The sequence below is a fragment of the Protopterus annectens genome, chromosome 1.part0 (genome assembly GCF_019279795.1).
Source record: "Protopterus annectens isolate FY-2018-M chromosome 1.part0, PAN1.0, whole genome shotgun sequence".
NCBI classification, from domain to species: Eukaryota; Metazoa; Chordata; order Ceratodontiformes; family Protopteridae; genus Protopterus; species Protopterus annectens.
In genome coordinates this window covers 552,446,260-552,459,959 of record NC_056725.1, presented here as the reverse complement: position 1 = coordinate 552,459,959, position 13,700 = coordinate 552,446,260, and the positions used below count along the sequence as shown (strand labels likewise).

General features: G+C 38.2%; 1 protein-coding gene across 1 annotated transcript in view; it reads left to right on the top strand.

The window, feature by feature from the left end:
- The window catches only part of PTPN14 (protein tyrosine phosphatase non-receptor type 14), a 1,716,286-nt gene that overhangs the window by 748,501 nt on the left and 954,085 nt on the right, over positions 1-13,700 (top strand). The gene's annotated exons all lie outside the window — the stretch shown is intronic.

Genomic DNA, 13,700 nt, shown 5'->3' with positions numbered 1-13,700 from the left:
CTATTGAGTTGCTAAGGCGTACAGAAGATGTAGCAGATCCGAGTATAGAGTAAAGCAGATGACTTTTTTGTTTGTTTGTTTGTATGTTGTAAATTCAAATAGAAATATATTCAAGGATGAAATCAGGTTCTGATCTTTTGTACCAACAAGCATGAAAAGATTTATAAACGTCCAAGAGATGCTAAGTTAGCAGCCATTCATTTTATTGACATGGCAGCAACTGCCTAAGAAAGACAACATTATGTGATATTCTATATGTGTTATAGCCTAATGGAAGCTTAATTGCATGACTAACTAAACCAGCTTCTTCTTGTTCCACATGTTTGTCAGCTGGGTTATGCATTCTAATTATTTGCAGGTCTCTATATTGGTAATAAGTTAGTTGTCATGGTAGCACTTCTCTTTTGTTTTGCTTTGTACCATGCAGATTGTACGTTTGGCATTTTCTCTGGCTGAAGTAGAACCGAAGCTGCCAGCAACTTTTTGTATTCATTTTCCTCATGTTCAAAGGTTGTGAAGTTGAAGTCCCATGGGTTGAACTAGAGTGTTTCTGGGTTTGAGAGTAGCAAGATACTGGTCTTGTTTACAGATAGCAACAGATTTTTCTTGATATTTTAAAACGTTTGGAGACTCTCTCTCTGACTGTTAATTTAGAGAAAACACCTTGACGAAGAGGTTGTTGTTGTTTGTCTTTTGGCTTTTCCCGGTTAGGGGTCGCCACAGCGGAACATCGGTCCACTAATGATTGGCAGTAGATTTTCACGAATGCCGAGGTGCCAGCTCGATGTCCAACCTTCAACAAAGGCACACCCATTTACGCATGTCTTTCGAATGCCCATCCAACCGTGGGGAGGACATGCAGACTCCACACAGAAGGCACTCCCCGCACTCCAGCTGAGAATCGAACGGGAGAACCTCTTGCTGTGAGGCAACAACGCTACTGCTCCACCACCGTGGATTCACCTTGACGAAGAGGTAATGTGCCTAAATTCCTTCTGTTGTGAAGATGCACAAAAGTCTTGGCATTCAAACTGTGGACCCCTATAAGAGGTGAGTGTGCCAGGGATAACATGATGTGAAAAAATGGATGTCATGAAAGTGGTGACAGATTTTGAAGAGGTATATTGCAGTATCTTAGTTTTATGCCCAAATGGTACTTAGATTAATAATCAGAAGAGCTGATACACTGACTCTGTATGAAGTTAAATAAATTAGAAAAGAAACTTTACTCCATTGTCTAACTAGAATTTCATGAGTATCTTTTAGGTTGTTCCCTTGATGCCTATTGCAGATTTTTCACCACATGTTCCATTTGAAAATATATCCTAGTCTACAACAATATGTTGCATACATTTTCTTTATACTTATTTATTCCGGTGTGTGCTTTGATAATTTTGCTCAGCGTTTGGTGACATAACTAGTTTGGCGCAGTCACTTTTGTTGCATTTGAATGTCAGTCCCTGTCACTCATTAATTTCACCACGTTAAGTGTGATAGACTTGAAACGGTAATATAACTTTTTCTTATGTCATTTGTCCATCCTGTCAGTACCATATTTTTAAGCAACTGTAGCTCTAAGTCATATTTGGTTTGTTGGATCAAGTTGTGAATTTTTTCATCTGAAATTTGCAAATAAGAACTATTGCCTTAACTTCAAGAGTTTGGTTCTGAAAATTTTCGTTATGGCCTTTGAAATATGCTTTGGCTAATGCATCAACTAATGTACCTCCTTGCTTGGTTTGTATCCAATAGTTAAGTCAAACTGCTACAGTGAAAGTAGCATCCTCTAAAGCCATAAAGGAGACTTATGTAGTGGTTTGCAAAACAAATGCTTCCCACTGGTCTGTGGTTTGATCCCACAGTGACTTTTCTGCCATAGATATATTTATAGAATTGTTTGCTGCCACATATAGTAACTAGTAACACTCTGTCAGTGTATGCATCTGCCATTGCTCTACTTCTGTATGCTCTTGCCTCAGAGGTTTTCTAAGACAGGAAACCACTTGATTTGTGAGAGTTTTTATTCAAAATCCTCTAAAGAAAATCACTTTCTAATGTTTGCGATATGTGATAAATGATGTGAGCAACAAAAAAAATGCAAAATATGAAAGCTGTTCTGTAGACAATAGGCTACACACTGCTGTTAGTATCACAGGTCTGTCTGCAGATGCTGCTTTTATACTGCAGATATAGGAAATAAAAATAGTATGTTATTTGCTAGAAATTACTGGTGATGTAATCAAACAAAGGCTTAGAGCTTAAGTGGTAAAGACGGAGCCAAGCTATTAGTGGGGGATTGTTCCCTGTTTGATAGATTTAGCAGGGATGTGCATGGTGGACATGACAACACTGTTCTTTTTTGATAGTGCATAATCTATGCAAATTGTGCATATAATATTTTACATTATACCATGACCCCCCATTAATATTCCAAAACGTGCACGCTGATTGGCCAGCGTGCACGTTGTAAATCAACTTATACTAATGGAAAAAGGTCCGGTCGCCCGGACTTTTTAAATTAGTATAAGTCTCTTTTAAAACACTGTCTCGCTATGTTAAAAGAGTTTAACATAGCGACACAGGTTTAAAAAAAGCAACGGAGATCTCCGTTGCTTATTTTAAAGCTGTCTCGCAATGTTAATCCCATTTAACATAGCGAGACAGGTTTAAAAAAAAAAAGCAATGGAGAAAGCAAGATCTCCTTTGCTTTTTACTGTTTTGCTAGGTTAAATGGGTTTAACATAGCGAGACAGCTTTAAAATAAGCAACGGACATCTCCGTTGCTTATTTTAAAGCTGTCTCGCTATGTTAAACCCATTTAACATAGCGAACAGTAAAAGCAACGGAGATCTTGCTTTCTCCGCTTTTGGCGCAGCTCTGATGTACTGCGAGGCATGCAGTACATCAGAACTGCCGCGGATACCAGACAGCTGCGGTAGGGCAGCAAAGAGGCATTATACAATGCCATTATTTAAGAAAAGTAATTATTTCTTTTCTTAAATAATGTCATAGTATAATAGCAATAACCCACTTCTGGGTGTGGGTAATGCGGGATTTACCCACGGTTGTCTTTGTTTGGTCCCGAGGGCTTCGCCCTCGGGACCAAACCACGCCAACCGTGGGTAAATCCCGCATTACCCACACCCAGGCGTGGGTTATTGCTATAATATTTCAAACCAATATTAATCTTCAAACCATGCATGGTAGGTGGCAGGTATCACAGCAATACTGTGTGCTCATTCTATAAGATGGTACAATCTTTTCACCTATAGGTCACACATCTTTTATGCAATTAATGCATTTTTGAAAACAGAGCTAATAGACTAACTTTTTTACCCCCAAAAAAGCATTTATATCTCAGAATGTTTTTGCATTGCTCATAAAGTTTTAATATTTTTTACTTGCACCCACAGCTTGCATACAGTACTCCCAACGTAACAGTTTCACTGCCTTTTTTGCAATATAAGCATGAAAATAGGTTATATTTTTCATAACTTTTTTTGCAAACAGTCCTTAACTTCTATTCTATATATCTTATGCTGACCAATTCACTATGCATGGTTAGGAAATCATATCAGCTTGTAAGTGCCACCTTGCTGCCTTAGATTTAGATATACATTTGTATGTACCAAGACATTAAAATTTAGACTTTAAAATCACTGACAAATATACTTGTTTCAAGAATATAGGAAAGTCTACAAAAATTAGTATATTCTCACAGAATGCACATTAACTCAGCTTCCCTGACAACTATATTGTTGTAGCGAGCAATGAGTTACAGGCATCATCACCACAGATAAGCATGGTATGAAGTTGTACTTCTGTTGCACCATACTTAAAAATCAGAATAATGAATGCTTGTAATGGGGTCCCTCCAGCTGAGCCACTGTCCTTACTTTCTCAGGATCTGGTTAATAATGTAGCTTGTCAGTACATGTGCTATGTACTTTTGTACTCGTGACATAAAGCTGGCATTTGTCCTTCTTAAGTGAGAGATTAAGTTGTAGTGTTTTAGAAGTATGTAATGCCGATCTGTCCTTTCTTTTCATAACAGAATGTCATCAGTAATGTTTACAACACCCTCTAATCCTGTAGTAGTTTGGACCATTGCCCCACTGAAAACCTTCTGTAGCAGATGAAATCTAAAATATATCTAGACTATTGCCCCACTGGAAAATATCTGTAGCAGATAAAATCTAACATACATCTGGAGGAGTCTAAATCTTCACAGTGGGGTGTTGAAACCCAATTATTTGGAGCTTTCTGGATCTAGTTTGATTTGTCAAAGCCATTGGTTATCATCAATAACGGAAACCATTTTTCTTACACTGGGAAGACAATTTCTTACATTCTTATCAGCTGAATTAAGTTCCCTTAGAACAGGCTTGTACATGTCCTGTTTGGTCAGTATAAAAGTTTATTTTGTTAGGTTTGACCACAGGAACAGTACTGTTAGCTCATAGTGAGGGTTTAGAATGCTTGGCTGTTATACCCATATGCATTTTCGTTCCTTGATAATTATGGCTCAGTTCCACTGGCACATTCCATGGTGCACAGATAACTGGTTTCATTTATGGATGCATGTTTATACTGTATTGTCTATCTGTGAATCTCAGTCAAGAGGAAAAGTCAAAATATTATTCAAAAATGTCAGGTGTAGCAGTTGAGTTCAGGTTCCAATTTATGTTCCGCAGTCCTCCATCATTGCACACTGCACTTTGCTTTGGAGTTCAAGCAAAAGATTGGAGAAGTGAATAAAGGAGTGGTATGAGAGGAAAAGGCTCATGTGGACTTCAAAACTGCAGGAGCAGACTGGGAGATTCAGAGATCCTGGTCATGGAGGAAGTGGGAGTGATTGAGTTTTTAGATCATGAGGGTTACATTGAGCTGATGTAGGATTGTAGCAGAAAGGACAGACTTATTGGCATTATCCTAACAATTATGGGTGGTATCAAGGATGTCCAGGTTAAGGCAGTGGCAGTCCACAGTGTTAAAAAGGGGTAATTAGTAGACTGTGTCAAATATTGCATGATAACGGTAAGAACAATCATAAGAGTTTAGAAAAGTTTGGGAAGAGATATTGGAAAGGCAATTTACAATGGAACAGTGGGAAGACATCTGTGTGGCTCCCAAGTATTGAACAAAGTCCAGAAAGTTTAGGGTTGTTGCTTGGAAGTGTCTGTGTAAGTATTTTTAAACCCCAGGCAGACTTCATTGAATTTTGCTTAAGTAGATGGCCAGAAATATTACCAAAGCTCATGTTATTCAAGATAAGAAAAAAAAATACTTCACACACCAACAAATTATTAATTCCAATTCCCCACAGACATTCCGTTCATATTTATCTTGGCTCCTCATCCCAGGCAGTCCTACCTAATCCATGTCCAAACTCATATGAGTCTGACTACAGCATAGCCTGTGCTTTCAGTACTAATGTCATTAACTCTATTGTTTACCTTATAATGTCTAACCTTATCCTTGGTATTCCTCTTATCCTACTTAGAATCACCAGTTCTAACCCTTTCTTCATTCAATGTATACCTACTTCATAAATTCAATCATGTCTTGGTAGGATTTGCCAGCAACACTTACCCAGATAATTTACCCACAAAACACCTTAAACTAGAGTCTAAAGCTATAGCTTACCTAATATCCATTCTCTTTAACAGATCGATACACATGTCATATATTCGTACCACCTGGAAACAATGTTATATCATTTCACTTCAAAAAAGAGGAACCTCTTATAGGTTCATAGGTAGGTACTAGGCTATCAGCCCAAGGGCCTACGTAAGCCTAGCCAGCAAGGTTCCATAGCTTACGCCACCCAAGAAAGTTATTTTCCTGTGCCACTGTCCAGCAGAGACACAGAAGTGATCCCCAGGGTGTATTTCCTATTTCCCATCCACTCATCAAGATTTTTCTTGAAGAGTGCTAATGAAGAACTTTGCTTGACATAGATGGGTAGCTTGTTCCAGAGTATAGGAAGTCTCTGGGACAGGAATCTGTCCCTCCAGCGTGTCCTGTTTGTTGTGGTGACAAGGTTTAGGTCCCTAGAGCATGTAGCTTGGAGGGATTGGGATTTCTTTAGGTGTAGCATGTCCAACAGCTCTGGGTTTGACATAGCTTTATATGTTAGGCAGAGATCACCTTGGAGTAGGCGATATGCTACGGAGTAAAGCTGGAGTTTTTTGAGGCGGTCAGTGTAGAGCATTTGTTTGAGGCCAGTAATCCTCTTTGTGAGGTACTTCTGTGGCCTTTCCAGCTGCTGCAGATGTCTTGTGAGGTACATTCCAAAAGGGGCTTTGTACTCTATAATGGGTCTAATGAGTGATGAGTAGAGGGGAACAATGACCTCTTTTTTCCTAGATGAGAACCCTTTTATGATGAGGTGTGCCATGTAGAAGGACTTCCTGACTACTGTGGCGTTGTGACTATCAAAGGAGATACTACTGTCCACCTGGGTCCCAAGGTCTCTTATCACGCATTCGGTGTTAAGTAGATTGCTGCCTATGTGGTAGTTCATGGGTACAGAGTTTTTACCAAAGGGGATGACTTTGCACTTTTTGGCATTGAGCTTGAGGCCATGGCTCTGACACCAGGCATCTGTCTCAGTGAGGCCCTTCTGTAGGATGCCCACATCATTTGGGGACTTGACTATGGCTCCTAGTTTGCAGTCATCTGCGAACTTCATTAGCCAGAGGCCTTCTGTGTTAGCCTGTACTTCAGAGAAGTAGATACCAAACAGGAGAGGTCCCAGGATGGAATCCTGTGGTACTCCACTTGTCACTGCTTTGAGGTCAGATTTGGAGTCTCCAACTTTTACAGTGTGGGTTCTGTCAGCGAGCCAGTTGGCAACCCATCTTGTGACGTAGGGATTTATACCTAGTTTAGTGAGTTTAGGTATAATTCCAGAATGCATCATACCTTTATAACAGGAGTCAAAGTGTCAAATGGAAAGAAGCCATATTTCTCTCCATCCAGATAACAGTGGGATTACAACAGGGCTGTGTCCTTGGTCCATATTATTTAACATCTTCATTAATGACCTGCCCCTAAATTCTGTAAATGCCCCCATTGTTCAGTATGCAGATGATTCTGCAGTCATCTGCAAGGCCAAATCAATCTGTGAACTCAGAACTTTACTCAGACTGCTTTCACATTGGTCAAAACGTGGCTCACGGGCTCTCATGCTGTAGTCATTGCCAAGAAAAAAAAAAAACTAGTGCTCTTAAGCCCAAAATCCTTTTCCAGTAGCAAAAACAACTTTTGTCATCTCATCAAATGGAACACCATATATGTAGTCCCCCATATCACATTACTAGGACTTATAACTGATGATAAATTAAAAGTCGATATTTACAAACAGAAAGTCATCAACAAAACTCATCAAAAGCTAGCTATACAATATAGAACCAAATGGTACGTTACTAACTTTAGCTGTAAATCCGTATATTCAGGCTTTCTGTTCCCATTTCTCTAATATGCAGCATCTATACTAAGTACCACACATAATATCCAAATCTCTAAACTTGAGCAAACATAAAATAAAATTGCCATATTTGCAACTAACTGTCCCATTCAAATTCATCATTGTGGTTCTAATGTGGCAATTACTTCCAGAACTTACTCGGCTTATAGTTCATATTAAACCTAGCTTTGTTGTGGCGCTGTTTTAACAGTATACCATTTATCTTAAGGAACTTAAATGGCTTGAATTTTATAGCTATATCAGCTCCATTCAACTGAAACAAGTCCTCAAAATCCTCTACTCTCCAGATGCTTGCCCTCTTCTCAACTCTCCCTTATCTTGGTCCTTCTAACCAGGCTCTTAAATCTTTATAAATGACCTTATGTAATGCAACCTCAGTTGACAACTAACATGGTAAATCTCTCTACTCACACAATGTGTGTCTAAACCCTAGAATTCTTTTCCACTAACTGTTCATGAAATCTCCAACTCCAGATTATTCAAACTCCATCTAAAATTATTCCTCCACTTTGACTGGATATGTCAGTTCTCTTCTCTCCCATGTGCATTGTTCTCAAACTCTAAGATAGCTGACAATATCTACTTTGACTCCCATCCAATATTAAATTATCACCCACATACTGCTCCATCAATCACACCAGGGTGACTACCTCTCAAAGTGTGCTGGCTCCTTTTCTCCGTCCTAGTTTTCCTCATAGTTGCTGTTAGTATCTAGTATTAGTAAACAATTACTAAAACATCTGTCCTGTCACTTTCCTTCCAATATCACAAACTCACTACAGAGTGTTTTGTCAGAAATGTTGGGGGAGTAAATGGTTGTAACTAAGGAAATTATTATTTTGAACTGGGACAGATGAACTGAATTGCCTAGACATGGTAAAAACTTTTCAAACTTTAATGTTATTGATTGCCAAAAAATGGTCACTTTAAAATGGAAATCAAAATCTTAACCATCTGCAACTGAAGTATTGAATGTTGTAAAGAAGACAAATGAACTGGAGGTGGGATCATTAGAAAAAGGAAATCAGTAAACTACACAGAAGTAAACGGAATTGCATCGGAGCAATACATGCAGAATAATTTTCAGGAGGAGGAGTGAGGTTTAACAGAAGGCAGAAATTGAGTAATTTATGTAATGTTGGCATGCATGATTGCTAAAGACATATACTACATGAAAAGAATGATAAATATAACTTTGTTTTTTTCTGTGAATGTATATTTGATTATGTCACTGTTGCAACTGTGAATTAATAAAAATGTTAAAAAAAATAATTGTTAGTCATCAGTGATCATACCACCATGTGCGATTAGAATGGGGGTAAAAGGACAAGAACAAAAAGACCAAGACAATGGCGTAGGATTTTAGTGGAGTGTATGATGCTTTTCCAGGGGATGATGTCAAGAGTGAATTAGAAAAATAGAAGGAAGTCAAGTTAGAAAGCAAGTTATAAGAATGAGTCTTGGCGTACACAGAGGCATAGTCCATAGGGTTAGAAAGAGGCCAAAAAAGCAAAATAAAAATACCCATCATAGTGATGGGCTAGTAGTGAGGGCAAAAGACAGCCTGCAAGAGGTGGAAGGAGTGGGTAGGTGGAGGAGGCACAGTGTGAAAGTATGTTAACTAAAAGATCATGGTGGTAAGGACAACAAAAGCTATAGCTGAAAGAGAGCCAGCAAAAGGGTTCAAGATATGGCAGGCCAGGCTGAGCGAAGATGTGAGGAAGATTGTTAAATGTGTGGGAAGAGGGGGAAGAATTCAGTATTTGCAAAAGAAAGCAATGGAAGTACGCCTCACTGGAAGAGAGGCAGGACAGAATGACAACAATGACCAGACAATAGGATAGAGGAGGAGGAAGGTTATTTTATTATATTTGTTTGCTTGTTAACTTGGTGAGTCGGCTGATACACAAACACTTTTAACCCATGTACCTGGGCTGTTTGTAGAGCACGTAAAATAACAAATATCATTTGCATTTGATTGAAAACAGCTGGTGTCACCCTTGTTATACTTACAAATAAATCCAATAGATCACTGTTACAGGATAATAGTATAGCATGATAGCTCAACATATAATTAGTTCCCAGGTCCCGAGGGAAAAGACTTCCTTAGCGGAGAATGAAGTACAATGATCAGATGGGCCTCCTCCCATCATCTTTGGCAGTCTAACTAGTGTGTTGGCATACTTCCTGAAACAGATCTTCTGGAGATCACTTGCCATTGCAGAAGTGATATGTGGGCTGGAAAGCACTACTGCTGAATGAATATAAGGGACGTACCAGAAATGTGGTGCCAATTGCTTCCAGAACTTAATTCAGTTTATAGATCCTATAAAACCTGGCCTTGTTGTAGTTTTCTTTTAACTATATACCATTTACCTTCTGTAGCTAGTTCAAGAACAAACTGCACTTTCTGGCTAAATAATACAAACAGTCATAACATATGTACAATGCAGCTAGTGTGTGTGAATAGGTGGCAGCTGTAAAAATGAAAATATTGAATATTACTCATCAATATATGCTTTGGTTAAAATTCTGTGATTTACGTGATAAATTTTAATGGTTTAGTTTTCTGTATTGAATTTTGTTATGGATCTCTGTCTCTCTATATGGGGTTATACATGTTTGTTTTAAAAAGTTTAATAAGTTTTTTTTAAAATATGTGGTAGATATTTTATCTCATTTCCCCCACTGGAGCCCTGTCAGTTTGCACTGTAGCTGCCAATGGGCGGAGCCTAAGCTTTTTTATAGGAACAAATTATGTCCTTACATTTTAAACAAAGGTTCATATGTCTGGAACCTCAGGGGTTACTAAAGAAGTGTGAATGGCAAACTCTTCAGCACAAACTGTTTTATAGTGGTAGTATTCTTTAGGTTTTAGGTCTTAAACTGGATTTTATAAGTCACTCTAAACAGTAACTATTGTTTACAGTATTTTGTAAACAACCTGCAATATCTCAGCAACTCCTCAAGTTACACACATATACTGTCAGCAGCATTTTGTTCACCCAGCTGAGAGCATTAATATGAGACCAAGCAATTCTGTCTATGCTGTTTGGTTGCCAAAATATTTAGAAAACCATGACATTTATAACAATATAAATAAGTATATGAACAACAATTAGTTTCTTTTTACCTGCACTCATACCTGTCAGCTGTCCAGATTTTTGCTTCACACTTCTGGCCTGTTCCTCATGCAGATTGTGCTTTTCTGGCAAAAGACTGAGGACTGAACTCACTAAGTAATGACATACACTTGAGTTTCAGTTTAGTAACCTTAAGAAAAAGGCATGCTAACACAAATCCTGTTATTCTGTCAGCTTTCTATGTCTGTAAGAGCAATATTTAAAAATTGTGCCTAGTTTTGATCCTATCCCACCCCATTAGTTTAAGCTTTGTCCATATTTCATGCAATAAGAGGTTGGGAGGCATGTCTGCACTAGACAGAGGTCAGATATCAATACAGTTGTGCTTGCTATTGTGTAAGCTTTAAGGTGATTTTAAATACTTTGTATATAGCATGGTTTTAAAAGTATTAATGTAAATATGAACAAGCAATGTTTAATGACTAGAGGCATCAATAGGATGCAACTCCAGAAACACCTGGAGGAGTCACTCGGCTGTAAAGAGAAGATGCCTTTTTAATATTGTGTAGAAGATATTTTGGGCCAATCTCTTGTTGTCATTAATAAGCTGTGAAACTAAGACAACATAGGTCATCTCTTTCTATATGGCTGCAAGAACAAAACTGCCAGTGTCAGTACTGAACTCCTTTTAAGTTCAGACATTTTCAAGAAACTTGTTGAGAGCAGAGGATAGTTAACACTTCAGCATAAGCAGTTACCCTGCACCAGTCACTAATTTGAAGGCAGTATTGGTGATATCTGCTTTTGAGTTAGTGTTTCTGTAGGCAGTACTTATGGGAGTATTTCTCAGATAGTAACTGTTAGCTGTCACTTGGAACATGGTATTATGCTGGTAGGAAGTAAGGTATGTACATATCTCATCTGGTAAACAAAGCTTCACTTTTTAGCTTATTATCTGTTTGTAACCTTTGCCCTTTTAGTTTCTTGCACTGAAAACATGTGGGAGTATTGTTCTGTGGACCAAGAGGGTTAAGGTTATTCTGCTTGTAATGCATTTTTAAATGCTGTGTTTTTTATGGCAAAGTCATTGTACTTTTCTACATTTACCTGCCACATTCCTCAGTGATTGTTCCATTTATGCTGTGTTATTCATCAGACTTTATTTAACTTGTCATCTAAATACCTGCTGATTGCTACATTCAATGACTGGTAACAAATTCCATTCTTTCATGTCACTGCTTGTGAAGGACTTCATGTTGGTGCATCTTTCAGCAAGACAGTGCAGAAACTGGTGTTTTTCTTCTGAAGTTGTGATTAAATGATTTATTGTTGAAATTCAAAGTGTTTGCTTTCTTATCCAGTACTGAATTGCAAAAACATAATACATAGCTTAAAACATATTTCTATGGACGAGTAATTCTGATGATTCCATCTTTGTACACGGGGTTGAGTTCTAGCTATCTGTGCTGTGCTCCCCAATTTCTTTCATCTACATTCCCTAACTCAAATGAGAGCTGCAGCACCCATCAGTTTCCTGCATACTACTGCACCCTTCCCAGTTTTCTCAGGCCATGCACCTTGCATTCCTCTCAAACACTAAGTGCAAGAAATCTGTATAAAGCCAAAAATAATATTGGCAGAGGCAGAGACCCAAAATCATGGGCAGATTTTAAGTACTGCTCTTATAAACTTAGAAAGTTGTTAGAATAACAGGTTTTGCATCAGCATGCATTTTTCTGAAAGGTATGAAGTTTGAAACTCAAATGTATTTCTTTATTTAGTGACTTTGTTCCTCAATGATTTGCCAGAAAAACACAAATTGTATGAAGCGCAGGTCAAAAATATGAGGCAAAAATATGGACATTCTGTGAAAATCTGGACAGGTGAGAGGTATGCCTTGCAGTTAGAGAACTAGTGCTACTTGTTGGCCCTGTACCCCACTGCATCTTTGTTCAGGAATCGTGGCCCAAAGGCCCAAAATTAAGGACAATTTTTAAACAGTACTATAATTTGCTTAAAAATTTAATATAGCAACAAGATTTGCAAAATACTTCTTTCTAAAAAATAAGAAGTGTGAAACTCTAATGTCTGGCATTATTTACTCAGCATAATGCTCATTAATTTACCAAAACGTCAAAAACTTTACAAGGGAAGGGCAAAAATTTGAGGCCGATTCAGGGACATTTGAGGGGTATGGTATTCTCCTGCCCCAGGAAACAGAACCATGGAAAGGAGATAAGAGTGCAGCCCTTTATAGATGTAGATACAGTAGTAGCATGCGCTTAATACTCTTCATCTTGATAGGATGACTACCTACGTTAAAGCAGGATATGCATAGGGTGGATTTTTGTTTTGTTGATCAAATTCCCCCTTAGGTGTGCATTATAGCTGCATCTTGGAATTAGGCCCTTGTGAAACACCCACCCCAGTATATCACCAGTATCCCTTCAGAAAGAATGATACTTCACAGCTCAGCCCACAGAGAAGCATGTACAGAGGATGTTCTGAACATGTTCCTGTCAGCACTATGTTTTTCCATCCTTCTCCAATTAAGAATTATTTTGCAACTTCATGTAGTAGTGAACTTGGTATTTTTATTATTTTTTATATTTTATCATTTCATTTTTGACTGCATCCTGATTTAATCCTTTGTTTTATTATTTTTTTGTTAACATGCATACATGTCAGCATTTTTAAGGTGGCAGTCTGAGTGGCATATTGATGGGATGATTAGTATTTCTGCCTCGCATGCTTTTTCCTCTATTTTACTTCCCAGTTGCCATCTATGTGGAGTTTGCATATCTTTCGTAAATCTGCGTAAGTTTTTACCAGGGGTTTTGGGCTCCTTCCACTTCTCAGTGACATCAGTAGGTGAAGTTGTAGTGCTCAAATTGCCTCAGGATGTGTGTGCAGTATGACTATTTACTTTGAATGAGTGGTCTGCATCCCGGAGTGTTTCCAAATGTAGTTACATTATTTTCCCAGACATGCTTCAGCTCCCTGTGATCCTGAAATGCATATAGTGGATATTTGAAATGGAGAGATTGATGACACAATTGCGGAAGAACCAAAAATAAAATCCTCCAGTGAGAGGATCTATACCTACATAACAGGTATTTGGTATG